This window comes from Phyllobates terribilis, unplaced genomic scaffold (assembly GCF_046119375.1).
Source record: "Phyllobates terribilis strain yellow unplaced genomic scaffold, ASM4611937v1 Scaffold_4__5_contigs__length_816908805, whole genome shotgun sequence".
NCBI lineage: Eukaryota > Metazoa > Chordata > Amphibia > Anura > Dendrobatidae > Phyllobates > Phyllobates terribilis.
In genome coordinates this window covers 633,966,231-633,988,628 of record NW_027362764.1, presented here as the reverse complement: position 1 = coordinate 633,988,628, position 22,398 = coordinate 633,966,231, and positions in this window count along the sequence as shown.

Genomic DNA, 22,398 nt, shown 5'->3' with positions numbered 1-22,398 from the left:
AGCAAGATGAAGGCATTGAAGCTATGGACTGGCTCACCCGTTCCCCAGACAAGAATCCGATTGAGCACATCTGGGACATCATGTCTCGCTCCATCCACCAACGTCATGTTGCACCACAGACTGTCCAGGAGTTGGCAGATGCTTTAGTCCAGGTCTGGGAGAAGATCCCACAGGAGACCATCTGCAACCTCATCAAGAGTATGCCCAGGCATTGTAGGGAGGTTATAAAGGCACGTGGAGGCCACACACAATACTAAGCCTCATTTTGACTTGTTTTAAGGACATTATATCAAAGTTGGATCAGCCTGTAGTGTGTTTTTCCACTTTAATTTTGGGGGTGACTCCAAATCCAGGCCTCCATTGGTTAATAAATTTGATTTCCATTGATGATTTTTGTGTGATTTTGCTGTCAGCACATTCAACTTTGTAAAGAACAAAGTATTCAATGAGAATATTTCATTCATTCAGATCTAGGAAGTGTTATTTGAGTGTTCCCTTTATTTTTTTGAGCAGTATATAAGGAAAAAATGAACATTTAACTTTTTTCACAAAAATGTTACTTTACACCTATTTATTTTTATTTTTACAAGGGTAACAGGACAATTTGGACCCCAAAAATGTTGTGCAATTTCTCCTGAGCATGCAGATACCTCATATGTGGGGGAAAACTACTGTTTGGCTGCATGGCAGGGCTCAGAAGGGAAGGAGCGGCATTTGACTTTTTGAATGTAAAATTTGCTGGATTAATTAGCGGACACCATGTCGCGTTAGGAGAGCCCCTGATGTGCCTAAACAGTAAAAACTGCCCACAAGTGACGCCATTTTGGAAACTAGACCCCTCGGGGAATTTATTTAGACGTAGAGCTGTGAAAATAAAAAAATTGAATTTTTCCCACAAAAATGTTCTTTTAGCCCCAATTTTTTTATTTTCACAAGGTTAACAGGAGAAAATAGACCGCGAAATTTGTTGTGCAATTTTTCCTGTTTACGCAGATAACCAATATATTAGAGAAAACTACTGTTTGAGCGCACGACAGGGCTCAGAAAGGAAGGAGTTACGTTTTGGAATGCAGACTTTGATGGAATGGACTGTGGGTGTCATGTCGTGTTTGGAGAGCCCCTGATGTGCCTGAACAGTGGAAACCCCCACAAGTGACCTCCTTTTGGAAGCTACGCCCCTCAAAGATTTTATCTAGGGATATAGTGAGCATTTTGAACCTACAAGTACTACACAGAATTTGACAACATTAGGTCGTCATATTGAAAAAGTTCATTCTTTTCACAAAAATGTTGCTTTAGCCCCAAATTTTTCACTTTTGCAAAAGGTAACACCGAAAAGTGGACCCCACAGTTTGATACCCACTTTTTGTAAGCGCAGCGATACCCCACATGTAGTCAAAAAGTTCTTCTTGGACAAATGGCAGGGCTCGGAGCAGAAGGAGCAGTATTTGAATTTTGGAACACAAATTTGGCTGAAAGAGACAGCGAACACCATGTACCATTTGCAGGACCCTTAAGGTGCCTAAACAGCAGAAACTCCCCACAACTGACCCCATTTTGGAAACTACAGCACTTACGGATTTTATCCAGGGGTATAACAAGGAGTTTGAACCCAAGGGTACTACACATTTGAAAACATTAGATCGTCATATTGAATACGTCATAATTAGTGTTGAGAACAAGTGCTCGCTGCTCGAGTTTGCATTGGGTGCTCGGGTATGCATCGAGTATCGTGGGTATTCGAGTGACATGCTCGCATCTCCGCCCTGTATGTTTTGCAGAAGTTAGGCAGTGTCATGGAAATATTGAAAATCTTTATTCTCCCCAGTCATAGATATTAAGAAGATATTAAGAAGTCTCTGTCCCAGACCCCTCTTCATCCCCCTCCCCTATAGTATTTGTCAAAAGAGAAGAGCTGACACTTTGGCCAGTAGCGTCTTTGCAAATTAACACACACATGAGAAGTGCCTTGTAAGCAAATGCTAGCACAAAGGGTGCTGCCAACCCAATTTAAATGTGAGGGTAATTCCCATTGACGCAGACCTGCAATAATTTACACCTGGGTGTGGAAAGATTCAAACACACTCACAATCCCCAGCTGAAATCTTCAGATGGGCCGGCACGATGCGAAATATGGAATATCTGAAGTTCTATACTTCTGATAATCGCGGACCCATATTTTTAGCGGCGGGATCAGCTAAGGAACAATATGCATCATTTTTCGTAGCTGTAAGCCCCTCCGAGGAGCTGTGGTGCAAAAGTGTCAGAATAACGGCTAAGCCATGTGTGGTCTCTAACGAAAGGTAAATTCATACTGGAAAATATGACATCCTTTGCAAGCTTCTGGAATCAACCAGCGATAAGTTATCGCGAAAGCCAGATCTTCTAAAAAAATATGAAGGCTGAAGCCCAGTGCATATGATGACATCACTGGGGGTGTGGGTAGGTCTCTCCCTTTGGGATAAAATAATCCACTGATCATGGATCAGTATTCATTGCCAGGAGCATATATTTATTATAGCAAAAGATCATGTTCGGTAACGGTCAAATCTGGAGTGCCTCCCCTCCACCTATACTGAATCGTCTCAGCGATTATAGTCTTCTTTAATCCTGTTTATTTTGTGCAACTGTATATTCTGTACAGTAAATGTCCCCTTTGTAAAATCATTGTATATTTTTCATAACACTGCCTCACTTGTGGATTAAATATAAAATGGAATAGTTCAGTTTCTTTCGCTCTGTAATCGTTCCCTCCCCTGAAGCCATATATGCTACCAGAAAGCAGGCATCCAATCAGGCCTGTATTATAATTCAAACTCAGTCAGTGGTGGCAGCAAATAATATTAATTGGGCTGTCGTGAAGCTGGCAGTAATCATACAGGGCATATACACATATTCCATGCGTTGGAATCCAGAGGTGTGACGCCATACACTCTCTGCTCGCTTGTCGATAGCTACGTAGTGAGTAATCGGGATTGTGCATGCATGGATCCCTGATGAAATCCCTGACAATTGATGGCAGTGGTGGTATATTCTGTGATCTCCCCAGTGTTGTCCCTGACGTCCCTTGCAGGTAGCCAAAAAAAACTTGCGGGAATTTTCCGTATATGGCAAGCAATCTCCGCATTTCTTTTTTTTGAGTGCCTAACAGCCGCAGAACATGATGGGCAGAGACTCGAGCATCATACTCGAGTACCCACGATACTAGGTGCATACCCGAGCTCCCGATGCAAACTTGAGTAGAGACCACTTGCACTGAACACTAGTCGCCATATCATCATCATTTTTTTTTAAGTTTTGAAAAAAAACAGTCCTAACCCCAACCCTAAGCCCAACCCAAACACTAACTTCAACCACAAGCCTAACCCTAACACATCCCTAACCCTAGCCCTAACACAACCCTAACCTCATCTGTAACCCCAACCCTAACACAACCCTAAACCTACCCTAACCCTAACACAACCCTAACCCTACCTTAATCCTAACACAACACTACCCTAACCCTAACACAACCCTAACCCCAACCTTAACTGCAAATAATGAAAAAAATATTTTTTTATTTTAGAAGTTTTATATGACTAAGGTGATGAAAAAGGGGGATTTGATTAATTATTGGATTTTGATCACTGTGATTTCACAGATCACAGTGATATCACAAGTCTTTACAAGCTCCATTTTGGTGAATGGGACAGTCATAGAAAATCTGCAATCAATATGTCATGTGGACTAATCGTATGAATGGTTTAAGCGTATTCGAGGGCATGTCAAAGCGTACTCAAAACATGAGAAGAAACATAGCAGGAGTTTTGGATACAAAAGTATAAGAAAGTGATTAGAAAGGCAAAGAGCAGCATGGAAATTGTCAGATTAATATCAGCATAAACTCCATTCATTTGTATCAGTCAGCTAAACTTTATCATGAAAATATTACCTGTCCTGATGAAACATTCTCATCCAATGTTATACTCCCAAATTATTATGAATTTAGCATTTAGGAAAAAATATGCCAATGCTTCTTCTTTCCACTTAACACATTCCATGAATATCTCTGACATTTACATGCTTATGGATGCTTATTGGAAAAACAGAAGAACACTTATACAATGGTAGTGTTAGAGAATAGACTTGTCGATGGTGAAAGGGTAGCGGCCGAACCCAAGCAATGGTGTTATGGAGGGCTTAAAAGTCCCACTGTGATGTAACCAATAATATAAATTGTAGGTGAGGTAAGAGGTAAGGGGGTTCTGTTACCAATTTCATATTGAGGTCCAGGTATACGACGGGTATTGCTCTGAGTACACCAGTTGATTTTTACTTTGCTCAGTGTATCTTGATAATAACAGCAGTGTTTTAGGGTTGTAGACTCCCTAATACCACCTATTGGTTACTTTCCCGTACATCTATGTCCAACCCTAAAAATTGACTAAGGATATCAGCCAAAACAGCACTGTTTGGTTAGGTACAGACCACTGGTACAGTTAGGTACAGACCACTCTCTATCCAAGAAAATTGGTCCGATTAGAGCTTCATCAGAGTTTGATCAAAGTGGGATCCAAGTTTCTCGGAGGTGGAGAAAAAAAATGAGTTTCTCCACCTTATCAGTCTGTGAAAATCGGACCGCACTCGGATTTTTTTCATGGACCAATAAACATGAATGGGCAAGTGCCATCTGATTCTTGGAGTCAAATCATGCATGATGCAATTTTTTTCCTTGGACCACTTGGTCCAAGGGAAAAAACGGATATGTGCACAGTCCCATAAAATAACATGGGCCTGAGTGCCATCAATCAAAACCACTGATAGCACTCGGCAAATTTAAACAGTCGAGTGCTTGACCCATTCAGAGTCTTTGTTCCTCATCAGTGCAGAGTAGATCTATGTTTGCCGGTGTGATGCCATGCCATGTAGTCATGATTCAAGGCATAAACAAAATAAACATAAATCCAATATCTACTGTATATGCTATAGCTTTGTTTTTAAAGACAGGTGAAAATCATGATGAGATTGAGGATAACTTAGCTAGATGTTGAGAAGAATGGCTTGTAGAGATTCCTAAAATAAAGTGAATTTGAGACAATAACTTAGTTTAATTACATCTTTATGGGATGTGAACTTTCCACCTGCTGTTTTCAAGGCATGAAGCTTAGAATGAATTCAAGGTCTTAGAAGTTAAAGGAGAGGACAGAAGCTATTTATCATCGAGCGCAAATATACCATAGTAAATGGTTTTCACTCATTTGAATAAGATTTGAAGAAGTACATTGCATTCTACAATTGACTGTCTAATGCCACATAAAAATGAATGACAAGCCTCAGGTTATTGCTGCTCTAATAAGTATGTATAATAGTTGTGTGCCGCAATAACAGTGACTGCAGACAACTAGATGCAGCCACAAAGGATGGCAGAGATCCTGCTTCTCACATTTCAAAACTATTAGAGTGGATGATGTTTGACAGAACATTGAGCATAACCTCCATACTTATAAAGGAGCGGGTGTCACAAACCTTACACAAACGTAAGATGTCACAAATATTCTGTGTTACAAAGAAACTTTGCGTAACAAGAAAGGAAAAGCAATGCAAGAAAAAGAAGACTGTAGCTCTAATACCAGTTATTATTATATATTGTAAAAAATAAAATGTATATGTCATCTCTATATACTATCACTTTTCAGACTTTTGATCAAGTGAAATATCTTTTGAAAATGCGGCTTTGGCCTGGGCAGCCCTTGTAGATTGATACATTATGCACACTGGGTTTGGTGCACTTATTAGTACGATATGTGGCTTATATAGTCATCCAGTGGAAAGCATGGCCCCCAGGATCGACGGCATTAAACTGGGTAAGTTTCAAAGACCGAAGTGCCCCAGGATTGGTGGCTATCGGGTGCCTTAATTCACTGGGTCTGGGAAGCCCACCTGAGTTTCGGCACATCTGCACAAGCACTTCACAATTTCATACTTATTGAGCACACACCCTTTTCCAGGTCTTCTGGCAAGGATGAGGGATATTTTAAATTCCAGGTCAAAGGTCTGGCTAGTATTACACTGGAACCACCTTCATTATTTATTTTTATATTTATTTTTCACTGTGTTTCACCCTATTCAATTTTGTCCTTTTGTCACTTGGGTTTGTTAGGATGGGTTACCTTATGGGTTCCTCTCTTGACAGGTCTAGGGGAAAAGTGTGTGGCCATCAGGTTCTGCTCTCCCTTAGCCCTGGTGCTCCTCTCCTGGGAGGGGATCTGACAGTCGATGGCTCCTAGTTCACACTTGGATGGGAACCCAGGCAGATGCTGGGAGTAAGGTTGGGTCTCCTTTGGCTTTGGCTAGGGGAGGCCACTTGTCCCTTACCCTCTCTGTGGCCTTCTGGCTCGGAGGGACAGGGTACAGTTATTGGTGGCCTTTTCTCCTGTTGGTCCTGTTGGAGAGGGCTGCAATAGACTGCATCCTAGTGCACTTTTTTAAGCGCAATAGGGTTTCGGGCCCGCTTACGGGCTTTAAAAAAAACAATCTCGCTAGAATATATATAACCCTCCACCTATCAGCAAGGGTCCCATGGCCTTGCTATCTTTAGGACCAAAGTGGAAAAGCAAAAAGGTACAGGAGAAGGGAGTAATGGCATTCTCAGTACTCGTTATTAGTTCACTTGTAAAAAAATTAAGTCTTACAAGGTTAAATATTTTGATGTAATTTTGCTGTTTGTGTGTATGTTGAGTATAGGTGATATTAACTGGCATTTTCTATGTGCTTTGCATCAGATAAATGTTGGGTATTAGACTGTCTACAAAAGGATTTTGTATTAAACTGTGCCAACGCACACAAAAATTGTGCTAAAATTTTGTGCAAAATGTTTGCATAAAGTAATCCAAGCAAAAGGTAACAAGAGGCAGAAAAAAGTGTTTAATGTGTATAGCGAGATGTACCAAATCTATCAGATTGTAACAAATCTGGGGCATCATCAGCCTGCATGATCTAGTTTTAAGAGGTCTCATTAAATGCGTACAATGAAAATGAATTTTTAAAACAAACAATGAACATTTGAAAAGGCATTCCCAGTAGCTTTTTTCCTTAAACCTGTGTACATGTTAGTGTAATGTACAGTACTGTGCTAATATACTCACCGATCACCGTCTTCTCTGGTATCCAGCACCGATCTGGTCCTCTTCTATATCATCTGGTGGCAATTCAGACTCTCGAGATCCCACTACTCTCTGTGTGTGCCGGACGTCTCTTGTACAATATAAACCTATGTAACCTCATTCTGACATTCCTTAAATTGACATTGTACAAGCCACTTTTAGATAACACAGAGAGAGTAGTGGGATCCAGAGAGTCTGACGAGCCATCATGTGACTCAGGAGAGGAGCAGAGCAATGTTGCATACAGGAGAAGATGGCGATCAGTGAGTATATTAACACACTGACACTACAATAACATTTATACCGTTTAAGGGATAAAAAATTAATGAGAGTGCTTCTTTAATAGATTAGTATTTGATGATGTGGGATCACTAGTATGGGATATCAGTGATATCAGCCTCTTTTATATACCAACATTTTCTACAACTTGTAAACCTTGGCCAAAATAAGCAGCAGATATCCACATTCAGTATTTTTCTCTATTTCCATGATTTAATTGGATTGTATTAGAGAATGCTCTGTACTCATAAGACAGTAATTAATTTTAAATAGGGGCAATCATATATTTTTGGATTTCAATACAATACAGGTGTTGCAATACAACCTATAGCAAATCAATGTCTTACATGGTGTCAAGCTGCCTAAAAGAGCCTCTATGACTAACAAACTGTTGTTACAACTCTCCTGTTAGGTTTTTTTTAGTTTGCTGGTCACATGACCATTTTGCCTATTTAATCCGGCTCCGCCCTCCTGGCTTTGCTGGACTTCATTTGTATTTACTACTGTTGAGCTAGCTTGTCACTCTATTGCCGTTCTCTGTTAGTTTTGCTAGGTCTTTTGACCTCTACGCTTTTTGTTGTGTGTTTGTCTTTGACTGCTACTATTTCTGCTAGGAGGTGTCCAACTATTCCCAGTCCCTAGATCTTGTAGGGATCCCTCCCCCACATCTATAGGTCTGCATTCAGACTAGCCGAAGACTTTAGCGGGTCTGATCGCAGGATCAGGTTCCCCGTTACATCGTAGGGATCTAGTTTAGTTCTAGTGTAGGGACAGATCTCCTGCCTTTCCTTAGTCTCTGTAGCAGATCATAACAGTAAGTCCAGCCATAAAAAAAAAATAAATAAATAAAGGGAAAGGATTTTCTCTGGGGAAAGACCTCCAGTTTTCCATCATGATCTCGGTGCAAGATTTGGCTCAACGCTTGCAGGGACTCTCTCTGGAGGTGACCAAGCTCCAACAACACGTGAGTAGCTGTTCTGGAGCGCATTTTGTGGAACCAAAGGTACGTCTGCCTGATTTATTTTTTGGCGAACAACAAGATTTTTTTTCTTTTAAAAATGCTTGTCTATTATATTTTCGTTTGAGACCCGGATCCTCTGGTGATGAATCACAGCGCATAGGGTTCATAATGTCACTTTTGCGCAAAGATCCTCAGGGATGGGCCTTCTCCATCCTAATGATCCGTGCTTTAGTTCAGTGGATAATTTGCCTTCTCCAGTAATATTGGGGTTACCCTGGTTAAAATTGCACAATCCTGTACTGGATTGGTCTACCAATGAAATTAAGTCCTGGAGCCCTAAGTGTTATGACAAGTGTTGTAACTGGCGCATTGCTGCCGTGGATAGAGGGGAATTGCCTGTACCTATTCAGGATTTTTGGAGAGTTTTTTCTGAGGAGGAGTCGCAGGTTTTGCCTCCCCATAGAGACTATGATTGTACCATTGAATTTGTCCCTGGAGCGACTCTTCCTAAGAGTCGTTTATTTAATCTTACTATTCCTGAGAGAAAGGCTTTGGAGGAATACATACAGACAAGCTTGGCCGCTGGTCACATTAGGTCTTCCAAGTCTCCTGTGGCTGTTGGTTTTTTTTTTGTGAAAAAAAAAGATGGCGGTTTACGTCCTTGTCTGGACTTTCGTGAGATTAATAAAATTACTGTACGCAATCCTTACCCACTGCCATTGATTCCCGATTTATTTAACCAGTTAGTGGGGGCCAAGTGGTTCTCTAAAATTGATCTCCGGGGGGCATTTGTTGCGCATGAAGGAGGGTGATGAATGGAAGACTGCTTTTAACACTCCTGTGGGTCATTTTGAGAATCTGGTTATGCCTTTTGGTCTCACCAATGCTCCAGCATTTTTTCAGAATCTTATTAATGATATCCTTAGACCTTTAATCGGCAAAGATGTGGTTGTGTATTTGGATGACATTTTGATTTATTCGCCAGATCTGGAGTCTCATTGGCGGAGCGTACGTGAGGTATTACAGTTATTAATGGACAATTCGCTTTTTGCTAAGCTGGAGAAATGTGAGTTCGCTGTACAGAGAATTAGTTTTTTGGGCTACATTGTCTCCAGTGAAGGTTTTGAGATGGACCCGGTTAAAGTTCAGGCTGTACAGGAATGGCCTAGGCCTATTGGTTTGAAATCGATACAGAGGTTTTTGGGTTTCGCCAATTATTACAGAAAATTCATAAAAAATTTTTCTATTATTGTCAAACCGCTGACCGATCTCACCAGGAAAGGTGCTAATGCGGTTCAGTGGACTTCTGAGGCCATTGAAGCTTTTGTGTTTTTAAAGGAGAGGTTCACCTCTGCTCCCATCCTTATGCAGCCTGATGTGACTAAGCCGTTTTTGGTTGAGGTTGATGCTTCTTCGGTGGGGGTTGGTGCGGTGTTGTCTCAGGAAAACAAGGATGGAGTACATCCCTGTGCCTTTTTTTCAAAAAAATTTTCCGAGACTGAACTTAATTACGATATTGGTAATCGGGAATTGCTGGCGATTAAACTCGCATTTGAACACTGGCGTCACCTCATGGAAGGTGCTGAATTTCCCATTCAGGTTTTCACTGATCATAAAAATCTGATCTATCTTGATGCTGCCAAGCGCTTGAATGCTCGTCAGGCTAGGTGGGCACTTTTTTTCTCGCGGTTTAATTTTTCCGTTACTTACATCCCGGGTACCAAGAATGTTAAAGCGGATGCTTTGTCTCGCGGCTTTTCTCCCATGGTCGGTGTTGAGGAGGAGGAGGAGACCATTTTACAAGAAGGTGTTGTGATTGCTGCTTTGGACTCCGTTTTGGAGGATGAGATTCTTAAAGCACAGGAGAATGCCCCATCTAACACTCCCCATGGGAGGTTGTTTGTGCCTAGGACCTTTAGGAGAGATTTGTTTGTTGAGTGTCATGAGTCTCGGTTGGCAGGTCATCCAGGAATTTCTGAGACCAAGAGACTTGTGGGTCGCAGTTTTTGGTGGCCTGGATGGCAGAAGGAAGTCATTAAGTGGGTGCGCCAATGTACTGTGTGTGCAAGATCCAAGTCTTCGCATGCTCCTGCTGCGGGGTTGCTTTGCCCTCTGGAGGTTCCTAGTGCACCTTGGACACATCTGGCTATGGACTTTATTACTGACCTTCCTCCCTCTGAAGGTTTCACGGTCATCTGGGTGGTCGTGGACCGTTTTAGCAAGATGTGTCACTTGGTTCCCTTCATCAAACTGCCTTGCGCTAAGACAATCGCTAAGGCCTTTGTCAAGGAGATTGTCCGGCTACATGGTGTTCCTACTGACATTGTTTCTGATAGGGGACCTCAGTTCATGGCTTGTTTTTGGAGTGCCTTTTGTGACAGGTTGGGAGTTCATTTGTCGTTTTCATCCGGATATCATCCTGAGTCTAATGGCCAGACAGAAAGGAAGAACCAGGATGTTGAGCAGTTCTTGTGTTGTTTTGTGGCAGACAATCAAGAGGGGTGGTCTGAGTTTCTGCCACTTGCTGAATTTGCTCTTAACAACCATACATCCTCTTCTGCTGGGTGTTCGCCTTTTTTTTGTTGTTCTGGGAGACATCCGTCTTTTGGGTCATTTTCCAAATTGGTTTCGGCTGTGCCTGAGGAGGAGAGTTTTTCCGGTGATTTGGAGAGAGTTTGGACGGATGTGCGTGGTAATCTTCAGGAGGCTAACAAAAAATCTAAGAGGTACTTTGATAGGAAACGGCAAGAGGTTTTGTTTGCTGTTGGTGACATGGTTTGGTTGTCCTCTAAGAATCTGCGATTGAGGATTCCTTCTAAAAAATTGGGTCCCAAGTTCGTAGGGCCCTTTAAGGTACTTCAGATAGTTAACCAATCTGCTGTTAGGCTGGAGGTTCCTACGTCCTGGAGGATTAATCCGGTGTTTCATGTTTCTCTGTTGGAAAAAGCTGATGTGTCGGATGGTGACGCCTCTGCCACTGTTCCTCCGGTGGTGGAGGACGGAGAATATGAAATTTCCCGCATCCTAAATTCTAGACGGTATAGAGGGAGTTTGCAGTATCTCGTCGCTTGGAAGGGTTTCGGACCTGAGGATAACTCATGGGAGAGGACGGATGATGTTTCTGCCCCCAGACTTGTCCGAGCATTTCACAGGAGGTTTCCTGGTAAGCCTGGGCCTAGGGGATCCGGAGGATCCTCTTAGAAGAGGGGGTACTGTTACAACTCTCCTGTTAGTTTTTTTTTAGTTTGCTGGTCACATGACCATTTTGCCTATTTAATCCGGCTCCACCCTCCTGGCTTTGCTGGACTTCATTTGTATTTACTACTGTTGAGCTAGCTTGTTACTCTATTGCCGTTCTCTGTTAGTTTTGCTAGGTCTTTTGACCTCTACGCTTTTTGTTGTGTGTTTGTCTTTGACTGCTACTATTTCTGCTAGGAGGTGTCCAACTATTCCCAGTCCCTAGATCTTGTAGGGAACCCTCCCCCACATCTATAGGTCTGCGTTCAGACTAGCCGAGGACTTTAGCGGGTCTGATCGCAGGATCAGGTTCCCCGTTACATCGTAGGGATCTAGTTTAGTTCTATTGTAGGGACAGATCTCCTGCCTTTCCTTAGTCTCTGTAGCAGATCATAACAACTGTTGTGACAACTAGCAGTTTATTTAGCAGCCAAATCTTTTGATTACCTTTTTCATCAGGGGTATACTTTTGGAAATAAGGTAGTCCTCACATCACCTTTAAGCCAACTTTAGATCCAGCTTTCACCTTCTGCCAAATGTGGGATCCTCACAATGAAAAATGCTGTGTAGAACTGACATGGTGAGGAAAAAGTGGTCCCCTGAACACTTTATGTATACAGACACCTAAACAAATTGTTATGATGAAACACTTATGTATAAAAGCTGACCTGGTAATCAGGTTTTCATTACAGCAGAAAGCTTAGAATCCACCTGATCGAGGACAGTTTTCTGCTCTGGTTGTCAGAATGGATCCCTCTTTATGACATCCATATGGCATAGCAATGCATTGGAAATGATGCATATGTGCAGCTTAAAGAATTATTATTATTATTTATTATTATTATAGCCCCATTTATTCCATGGTGCTTTACATGTGAAAGGGGTATACATAATAAAAACAAGTACAATAATCTTAGACAATAGAAGTCGCTGACTGGCACAGGAGTAGAGAGGACCCTGCCCGTGATGGCTCACAGTCTACAAGGGATGGGTGAGGATACAGTAGGTGAGGGTAGAGCTGGTCGTGCAGTGGTATGGTGGAGTGGTGGTTATTGTAGGTTGTAGGTGTAGGTTGTAGGTAGGTCTTCAGATTCCTTTTGAAGGTTTCCACGGTAGGCGAGAGTCTGATATGTTGGTGTAGAGAGTTCCAGAGTAGGGGGGATGCACGGGAGAAATCTTGTGTGTGATTATGGGAAGAGAAGATAAGAGGGAAGTAGAGAAGGAGATCTTGTGAGGATTGGTGGTTGCGTGTAGGTATGTACCGGGAAACTAGGTCAAATATGTATGGAGGAGACAGGTTGTGGATGGCTTTGTATACCAAGGTTAGGGTTTTGAACTGTAGTCTCTGAGTAATGGGGATCCAGTGAAGGCATTGACTGAGGGGAGAGGCCAGGGAATAGCGGGGGGACTGGTGAATTAGTCGAGCAGCAGAGTTTAGAATAGATTGGAGGGGTGCGAGAGTGTTAGAAGGGAGGCCACAGAGCAGGAAGCTGCAGTAGTCGAGGCGGGAGATGATGAGGGCATGCACTAGTGTTTTTGCACATTCTTGAGTAAGGAATGTGCGGATCCGGAAAATATTTTTGAGTTGGAGTCAGCAGGAAATGGAAAGGGCTTAGATATGTGGTTTGAAGGAGAGATTAGAGTCCAGTGTTACTCCAAGGCAGCGAGCTTGCAGGACTGGGGAGAGTGAGCAACCATTTACTTTAATTGACAGGTCTGTTGGGGGGATGAGTGAGATGGGGGAAAGATGATGAATTTGGCTTTTTCTACGAAAAGTTTTAGAAATCTAGCATATGATGAAATAGAGGACAAACATTGTGGGATTCTGGTTAGTATGGAGGAGATATCAGGTCCAGAGAGGTAGATCTGTGTGTCATCAGTATAGAGGATGTACAAAATAAGAATCAGGGGCACTCTGTGTCTCGATGGGATAAAACTGAGAAATAGAGACTTAAGGGAGCCATTCACCTGGTAAGGTTGTGCAAATTGCAAGCACAACACTGCATAGGGCTTGAGGAATGGCAGGACTCGACGAAGTCAGACACAGAAGGTAAGAAAATATAGAAAAAGCGATACTTGCAGGCCCTGCCAGGTCCAGAGGAAACAGGGTGACCAGAAGATTAGAAAGAGGGGAATTTTTTTGATGAGTTTTAAAGCTGTTCTAACTCCTTCATCAGATCCTGATCCTTTCTAATTTCCAGGTCAACCTGTTTCTTCTGAACCCGGCAGAGCCCACGAGCACCGCATTTTTTTATTTATTTATTTTTGCTTAAAGAAGGTGGACTCAGACTTTTTTTTAAATAAACGCATACATTTTGGCTAAAATAATATTTGTAGCATGGTTATATTAATCATTTTGAACTGTTTGGCTTCTACAGCCTAAATGTATCACAGTACGTAGCAGGCTGCAGGATGAGTGAATAGTGAAATCTGTGATTGAGCTTATTCTTACAGCAGGCTTTGTAATTATTATCACTTTTCTTGAACTCTTCTAAGCTGATTTGTGACCATGTTAAACTTCCACATTTACCTTGTCCTAAATCAGTTTAGAATATCATTCATTCAAGAAAAGAGAGGTAACTCTACCCTCAGACAAGTGCACTGACAGATTTCACCGTTAACAAATTATACAGTCTGCTATGTAGTGTAATACACAGAACCTGAAGAAGGCAAATGGTCTAAGTATGACATGCAGAAGTAGTGCTGTTGCTTCAAAAGCATCCAGCAACTGTTACAAATAACACAGTCACAGGAGACAGGGAGTGTTTTAGCAGAGCCCGAGGAGGATTTTGGGGACCTTGTTATTGTAGTATGGCTGAAGCCAAAGAGAAAGGTGGTGTGTTATCTGGATCTGACAGAAGGCAACTGAACAGGATTCAGATCAGGAGAGAAACTAAACACAGGTCAGACAAACTCCCTGAACTAACCGTGCAGAGTATTATTGGGCAGGAAGATAAGGACTCAAAGGAATTGTGTCACAGGGATCATCTCCCTCATCAAACCCTGCCCCCCTCGATCTCCATGCAGGATAAAGAATGCTGTGTACTATTGTGTACTTGTGAAGGAAAAGCCTGTGGTTGTGTATGCATAGAAGTGTGCTGCTAAGAGATCTAATCTATGCTGAATTATGCTATTGAAGAGACTGTAATACTGTGCCTTGTGAAGAAACTACTGTCTTGTTACTGGAGCCAGTTGCTCAAAAAACGCAGACTGTACTGTAATGAAGATTGTTGCTGTAATATCCCTGAATTGCACTGGCCGTGCTTCATATTAAATTCCACTGTTAAACTGTTGAAAAAGACTCTTGTCAGTGGTGTCTGGTCAGCAACTGAATCAACCGTGTGCCTGAAAGAAGGTGCAGCCTGTGGTCACCCTGAGTCATGGTTCCCCCAGGATTCCAAAGAATTCATGAAACCCGTCTCACCCTATCTGAACCTAGCGGCATGAGTGTAACATTGGTGGCCCGTACGGGGAATCTTGAGCGGGAATTAGCGTGTAGAGAGAAAAGAGGAAAAGTGTCTGGAAAAACACAGCAGCACAGCACCTCAATTCAACTCTGCTACACCAGTTAAAGAGGACCAGCCCTAAAGAAAACTCACTAGCAGTAATTGATGTGGAAATACAAATGGACAGAATTAGTGAGCTGCTTCTTCAGTTAACCTGTGAAGAATTGAGAACAATAGCAGAACATATAAAGATGTCAGAAGAACAGATTTCTAAAGCACACAACCGCAGGCAACTGTTAGCTGCCATTAATGCAAAAATGGATGAGCTGGGGGAGAAAGAAGCTGAAGACGTCATGGGGACAGTCTTCCAGGAACTAACACAGTTTCTAACCAGGTTGAAGTTGGAAGATAGAGGGGCAGCACCAATTACCAAAAGCGTGAATTTCCATCCACAGACAGAACTACAGGATTTGAAAGAACAATTCAAAGCCCAAACAACAGCCCTGCAGGAATCGACCAAAACCTCTTAACGGGTGACAGACTCAGACAGAACCTTTACCCTGCTCGGGTTAGATAAATCAGGAAGACAGTCCTCTATAACACCACAAATCACCATAAGGAAAGAACTCAAGATCCTGGGACAGATTGGAGAGTGTGAACAGAAAGAGAAACTGTCTTATATGAATTTGTTGAACCAGGTAGATGCAGGCTTATAGAAAGGCTACCAGCCAGATGAGATCGTTGAGGGGGTGCTGAAAGTGATCAGCCCAGGACTGAACCTCCGTAGTATGCTAGAAATGAAGAGTCAATTGACCTTGCAACAGCTGAAGATGATTTCAAGAGGGAACTAGTGTTGAGCGAGCACTAAAATGCTCGGGTGCTCAAGCTCGGGCTGAGCTCACCGTGATACTCACATGCTCGACCCGAGCAACGAGCCTAATGTTAGTCTATGGGAGACGCGAGCATTTAGTGGCAAGGATCGCCTAACCACAAACACGTGGACAAGTGAATGTGGCCAGGGATGGTCCATCTCACTGACGCCTTCACACTGTCTTAATATTGTGGAAGCCGGGACACAGTTGGACACTGGGATGTAACACGTCCTCCAGACATAGAGGATTGTGGGTCCTGGGTCAATCATGCTTCAACACAAAGTTCAGAAGGTAGACAGCAGCAGTGGTCGGCCTCCTACACAACGAGTAAATTATTCATGATCATGAGGCCATCCATCTCCTTAGCTTTCTGTTCCTTTGAATGCAAGCGCATGTACAGTATGTAGCAGCGGCTAGGCCTGAGGTGGTCAGAGTTTTGGCGCATATCCTACCTCCTCCGAAGATTGCTGGATGTTTTCCTGCAACTATCCCATTTCTATGACTCCTATTAAAACAAAGCTTCAGGTGATGAATGATGGATGAGGTGGTGGCAAAGGAGAAAGAGCAGTAGGAACAGGGACCGTTCACATCAATATTAGGCCAGTCAACCACACATGTCTTGTAGGATATGTTTCTGTATCGAAAGGAGCGGTTCGGATACACAGTTATAGGGCATGCAGTGAGTGCAATGCCTACCAAAAATGTTGAGGCACTCCAATGCCCCTTGGAAGTGACATGGAGGTCATAGGGCCTTAACTAAACCGTGTTTTCCATTTTTAGCAACTGGGTCTCCTGTGCACTGTTGGCCTAAGCAGTGAATGGAAGGCTTTCCAAAAAATATGAGGAAATGCAATGCCCCTTGAAACAGACGGGGATTACAGCATGCTAAAAAACCTTCTACCTATTATTGGGGAGTGGGTCTTCCTTAGTGTTCGCCTATGCATTGAAAAGGAAACGCTGACTGAAATTAGGAGGAAATGCAATGCCCGTTGGAAGAATGGTGGAGTTCGCAGTGGAATAAAAAGACAATATCAATTCCCCTTGGAAGAGTGGTGGAGGTCACAGTGGAATAAAAAGTAGTGTTGAGCGAGCACTAAAATGCTCGGGTGCATGAAGCTCAGACTGAGCTCACCGTGATACTCGGGTGCTCGACCCGAGCAACGAGCTCAATGTTAGTCTATGGGAGACCCGAGCATTTTTGCGGCGACAACCTCGGCAGTCTGTAGAAAGGCTAAAAAGTGCCCAAAATGATAGTGACAGTGCTCAAATGATATGGGGACAGCATGGGGATCGCCCCAGGAAGCATTTCTGACCCCCAGGTCACTGCTGTCAACAACTTGGTCAGAGGTATTAAACCACTTTTACGGACTCACAATAAAATGTTCAAAAGCGAAACTGAAACTGTTTTCCTGTGAAATATGTTAAGGAACATCCTTTCCAGGGTAAAGACTGGTGTATAAGGTAAAATAAATAACCGAAAACAAAAATACTCCTCCACACCTTGGGCTATGTTCACAAGTAGCATTTTTTATGCGTTTTTGCACTTTTGTATTGCTTTCAACCGTGACAAATGCATTCACCGGGAAATGTCATTTTAACATTTTACAACCTTATCTGGCCATGTGCTGTGTGACACATCCATACAGTGCTGAGACATGGGAACAGCATGGGGAAGACCCCTGGAAGCATCTCTGACACCCAGGTCACTGCCTGAAAGTGTATCCATCAGAAGTGATCCTTGCCGCATCAGAAGATGCAGACTTGCAACTGTTATAAACTGCTACAAGCACTAAGGAAAGATAGGGAAACTTTCCCTACAATAGGACTAAGCTGATTCTCTACGATGCAGCGGGGGACCTGTTCCTTGTGAAGTCCATCAAGGCCAGAAGGGCGGAGCTGGATTAAACAGGCAGAAAGTCATGTGACCAACAAAATAGAAAAAAACTAACAGGAGGGTTCTAACAGTACCCCCTCTTCTATAAGGATCCTCCGGATCCTCCAGGCCCAGGCCTATCAGGAAACCTCCTGTGAAACGCTCTGATAAGTCTAGGGGCAGAGACATCATCCACCTTAACCCAGGAGTTATCCTCAGGACCCCTTCCAAGCGACGAGATACTGCAGTCCCCTTCTATGCCATCAAGAATTAAGAATGCGAGAAATTTCATATTCACCGTCTTCCACCACCGGAGGAACAGAGACAGTGGCGTCCCTATCAGAAACATCAGCTTTTTTCAATAAGGAAACATGAAACACCGGATTAATCTTCCAGGAGGTAGGAACCTCCAACCTAACAGCAGATTGGTTAACTACCTGAAGCACCTTACACGGCCCTACAAACTTCGGGCCCAATTTCTTAGAAGGAATCCTCAAAAGCAGATTCATAGAGGACAACCAAACCATGTCACCAACCGTAAACAAAGCCTCTTGACGTTTCCTGTCAAAGTACCTCTTGGATTTATTGTTAGCCTCTTGAAGGTTACAACGTACCTCAGTCCAAACTCTCTCCAAATCACCAGAAAAATTCTCCCCCTCCGGCACAAGCTGATACCAATTTGGAGAATGACCCAAATGACGGATGTCTCCCAGTACAACAAAAAAAAGGAGAACACCCAGCAGAAGAGGATGTATGGTTGCTAAGAGCAAATACAGCCAGTGGTAGAAACGCAGACCACCCCTCTTGATTGTCAGCCACAAAACAACGCAAAAACTGTTCAGCATCCTGGTTCTTTCTTTCTGTCTGTCCATTAGACTCAGGATGATATCCAGATGAAAATGACAAATGAACTCCCAACCTGTCACAAAAGGCACGCCAAAAACGAGCCACGAACTGAGGTCCCCTATCGGAAACAATGTCAGTAGGAACGCCATGGAGCCTGACAACCTCCTTAGCAAAAGCCTTAGCGAGTGTCTTAGCGCAGGGCAGTTTGATGAAAGGAACCAAGTGACACATCTTGCTAAAACGGTCCACGACCACCCAGATGACAGTGAAACCCTCAGAGGCAGGAAGGTCAGTATTAAAATCCATAGCAAGATGCATCCAAGGTGCACTAGGAACCTCCAGAGGGCAAAGCAACCCCGCAGCCAGAGCATGTGAAGACTTAGATCTAGCACACACAGTACATTGATGCACCCACTTAATGACTTCCTTCTGCCACCCAGGCCACCAAAAACTGCGACCTACAAGTCTCTTAGTCTCCGAATTTCCTGGATGACCCGCCAACCGAGACTCATGACACTCCACAAACAAATCTCTCCTAAAGTTCCTAGGCACAAACATCCTCCCATGGGGAAAGTTAGATGGGGCATCCTCCTGGGCTTTCAGAATCCCATCTTCCAGAACGGAGTCCAATGCTGCTATCACAACACCTTCCTGTAAAATGCTCTCCTCCTCCTCGGTGCCAACCATGGGAGAAAAACTGCGAGATAAAGCATCAGCTTTTACATTCTTGGTACCCGGGATGTAAGTAACAGAAAAATTAAACTGCAAAAAAAAAAGTGCCCACCTGGCCTGATGGGCATTTAAGCGCTTGGCAGCATCAAGATAGATCAGATTCTTATGATCAGTGAAAACTAGTGTTGAGCATTCCGATACTGAAATATCGGGTATCGGCCGATATTCGCGGTATCGGAATTCCGATACTTAATTCCGATACTTTTGCAATATCGTATACCGGAATCGGAAGTTCCCATAATGCAATGAGCCATTTTCATTTTATTCAGCCAATGAGGATCCTAAGAAGTGTGGGCACATCCTGTTAGGCATGTAGGCATCTTAACTAATGGCATGGCTGTGATTGGCTGCTGAAATGATGTCATGATGCACTATAAAAGCCGCCGCTGCCATTTTGAGCTCACTCTGCTGTGAATTCAGTTAGGGATAGGACGCTGTTGTTCCGAGGGACAGTTTTAGCTACCTATTTGGTCGATTCTGCTTTACCCAAGCTACTTTATAAATCGCTGTGCCTTGCAGTGCTAGTGCACAGTTCTCTGTGCTGTTCACCGCTTTCTGCAAGGTCTCTGTGTGTGAGTGCAGCTCACCCTGTAGTGTGTGCTTCAACCACGTCTGGTTGTAGTGCACTCAGTGTGTGTCACTGCCTCATACATTGTCCTTTTTTGCCAATTCACAATTTTTCCTGATATCTCCTATTAGTGTGGTGGTTCCATCCGTATTCAGCTAAATTGGTTCCAAACACACTATATAGGAGTAGATAGAGACATTTTTTTGGTCTTGCAGCGCTAGTGCACAGTGCTCTGCATCTGTACTGTTCACCGCTGTCTGCAAGGTCTGGTGTGTGAGTGCAGCTCACCCTGTAGTGTGTGCTTCAACCACGTCTGGTTGTAGTGCACTCAGTGTGTGTCACTGCCTCATACATTGTCCTTTTTTGCCAATTCATAATTTTTCCTGATATCTCCTATTAGTGTGGTGGTTCCATCCGTATTCAGCTAAATTGGTTCCAAACACACTATATAGGAGTAGATAGAGAATTTTTTTTGGTCTTGCAGCGCTAGTGCACAGTGCTCTGCATCTGTACTGTTCACCGCTGTCTGCAAGGTCTGGTGTGTGAGTGCAGCTCACCCTGTAGTGTGTGCTTCAACCACGTCTGGTTGTAGTGCACTCAGTGTGTGTCACTGCCTCATACATTGTCCTTTTTTGCCAATTCACAATTTTTCCTGATATCTCCTATTAGTGTGGTGGTTCCATCCGTATTCAGCTAAATTGGTTCCAAACACACTATATAGGAGTAGATAGAGAAATTTTTTTGGTCTTGCAGCGCTAGTGCACAGTGCTCTGCATCTGTACTGTTCACCGCTGTCTGCAAGGTCTGGTGTGTGAGTGCAGCTCACCCTGTAGTGTGTGCTTCAACCACGTCTGGTTGTAGTGCACTCAGTGTGTGTCACTGCCTCATACATTGTCCTTTTTTGCCAATTCATAATTTTTCCTGATATTTCCTATTAGTGTGGTGGTTCCATCCGTATTCAGCTAAATTGGTTACAAACACACTATATAGGAGTAGATAGAGAAATTTTTTTGGTCTTGCAGCGCTAGTGCACAGTGCTCTGCATCTGTACTGTTCACCGCTGTCTGCAAGGTCTGGTGTGTGAGTGCAGCTCACCCTGTAGTGTGTGCTTCAACCACGTCTGGTTGTAGTGCACTCAGTGTGTGTCACTGCCTCATACATTGTCCTTTTTTGCCAATTCATAATTTTTCCTGATATCTCCTATTAGTGTGGTGGTTCCATCCGTATTCAGCTAAATTGGTTACAAACACACTATATAGGAGTAGATAGAGAAATTTTTTTGGTCTTGCAGCGCTAGTGCACAGTGCTCTGCATCTGTACTGTTCACCGCTGTCTGCAAGGTCTGGTGTGTGAGTGCAGCTCACCCTGTAGTGTGTGCTTCAACCACGTCTGGTTGTAGTGCACTCAGTGTGTGTCACTGCCTCATACATTGTCCTTTTTTGCCAATTCATAATTTTTCCTGATTTCTCCTATTAGTGTGGTGGTTCCATCCGTATTCAGCTAAATTGGTTCCAAACACACTATATAGGAGTAGTTAGAGGAGCCTTTCTGCAGCATTGGGCCCTGCAGCCCCAGCCAGATTAGTATTAGCCTATTTTTTGCAGCCTCATCTATTGCATTGTAGGTTACCTTCCTACATTGTAATAGCTACAAAAAGTTTGTGATACTATCGTTATTACATCTTTAGGCACATCCAGTGTCTTTTTGTGACAAAAAAAACCTAAATAAAGTTCACCAAACACTCCACTTTACAGTTGTGTAGGCCACATTAGCTCATATTAAAGTCTAGTCCACACTTTATAAAATTAGTGTTTCTTATACCTGTTAGCAGCTGTTCAGGAATAAGCACACTAAGCCCTTAGTACTTTTCTGCCTATCTTTATCAGTCTACCAAGATGAAGAAGGCAGGGAGTAAGGCATGTGGTCGTGGGCGTGGGCGTGGGCGTGGAGTTTCTGCAGGGAGAGGATTCTGTGCCTGCAGGGAGAGGACGTGGGGATTCTGTGCCTGCTGCGGGCACCAGTGACTCAGTATCCCCCAGTTTTACCAGGGAACAGTCCTTTATGCGCAGCTTTGTAGGAGCTAGCCGTACCCCACTGCTGCGCGAGGACCAAATTGAAGCCGTTGTCGGATGTATGGCAGCTAACGCATCGACTTCAATTAGTTCCAGATCCTCTCAGGTCCTGAGCACTGAAGAGCACCCATCTGTCTCTTCACCACCTGCCAAATTGCCCAGGCAGTCAGAGAGCCCTGGACAGGAGCCATCTCTACTTCTGTTCTCTGAATCTCTTGGCTTGGAAAGAGGGGGCCAGCCAAGCAGAATTCGAGAATTTGAAGAAGAGGTAGTATGCAGTGATGCGCAACCGTTTTGTCTCTCTGAATCTGAAGAGGCGGGTGGGCCAGTGCCTATGGTCAGCAGCACACCTCAGTACGCATCTGATGAT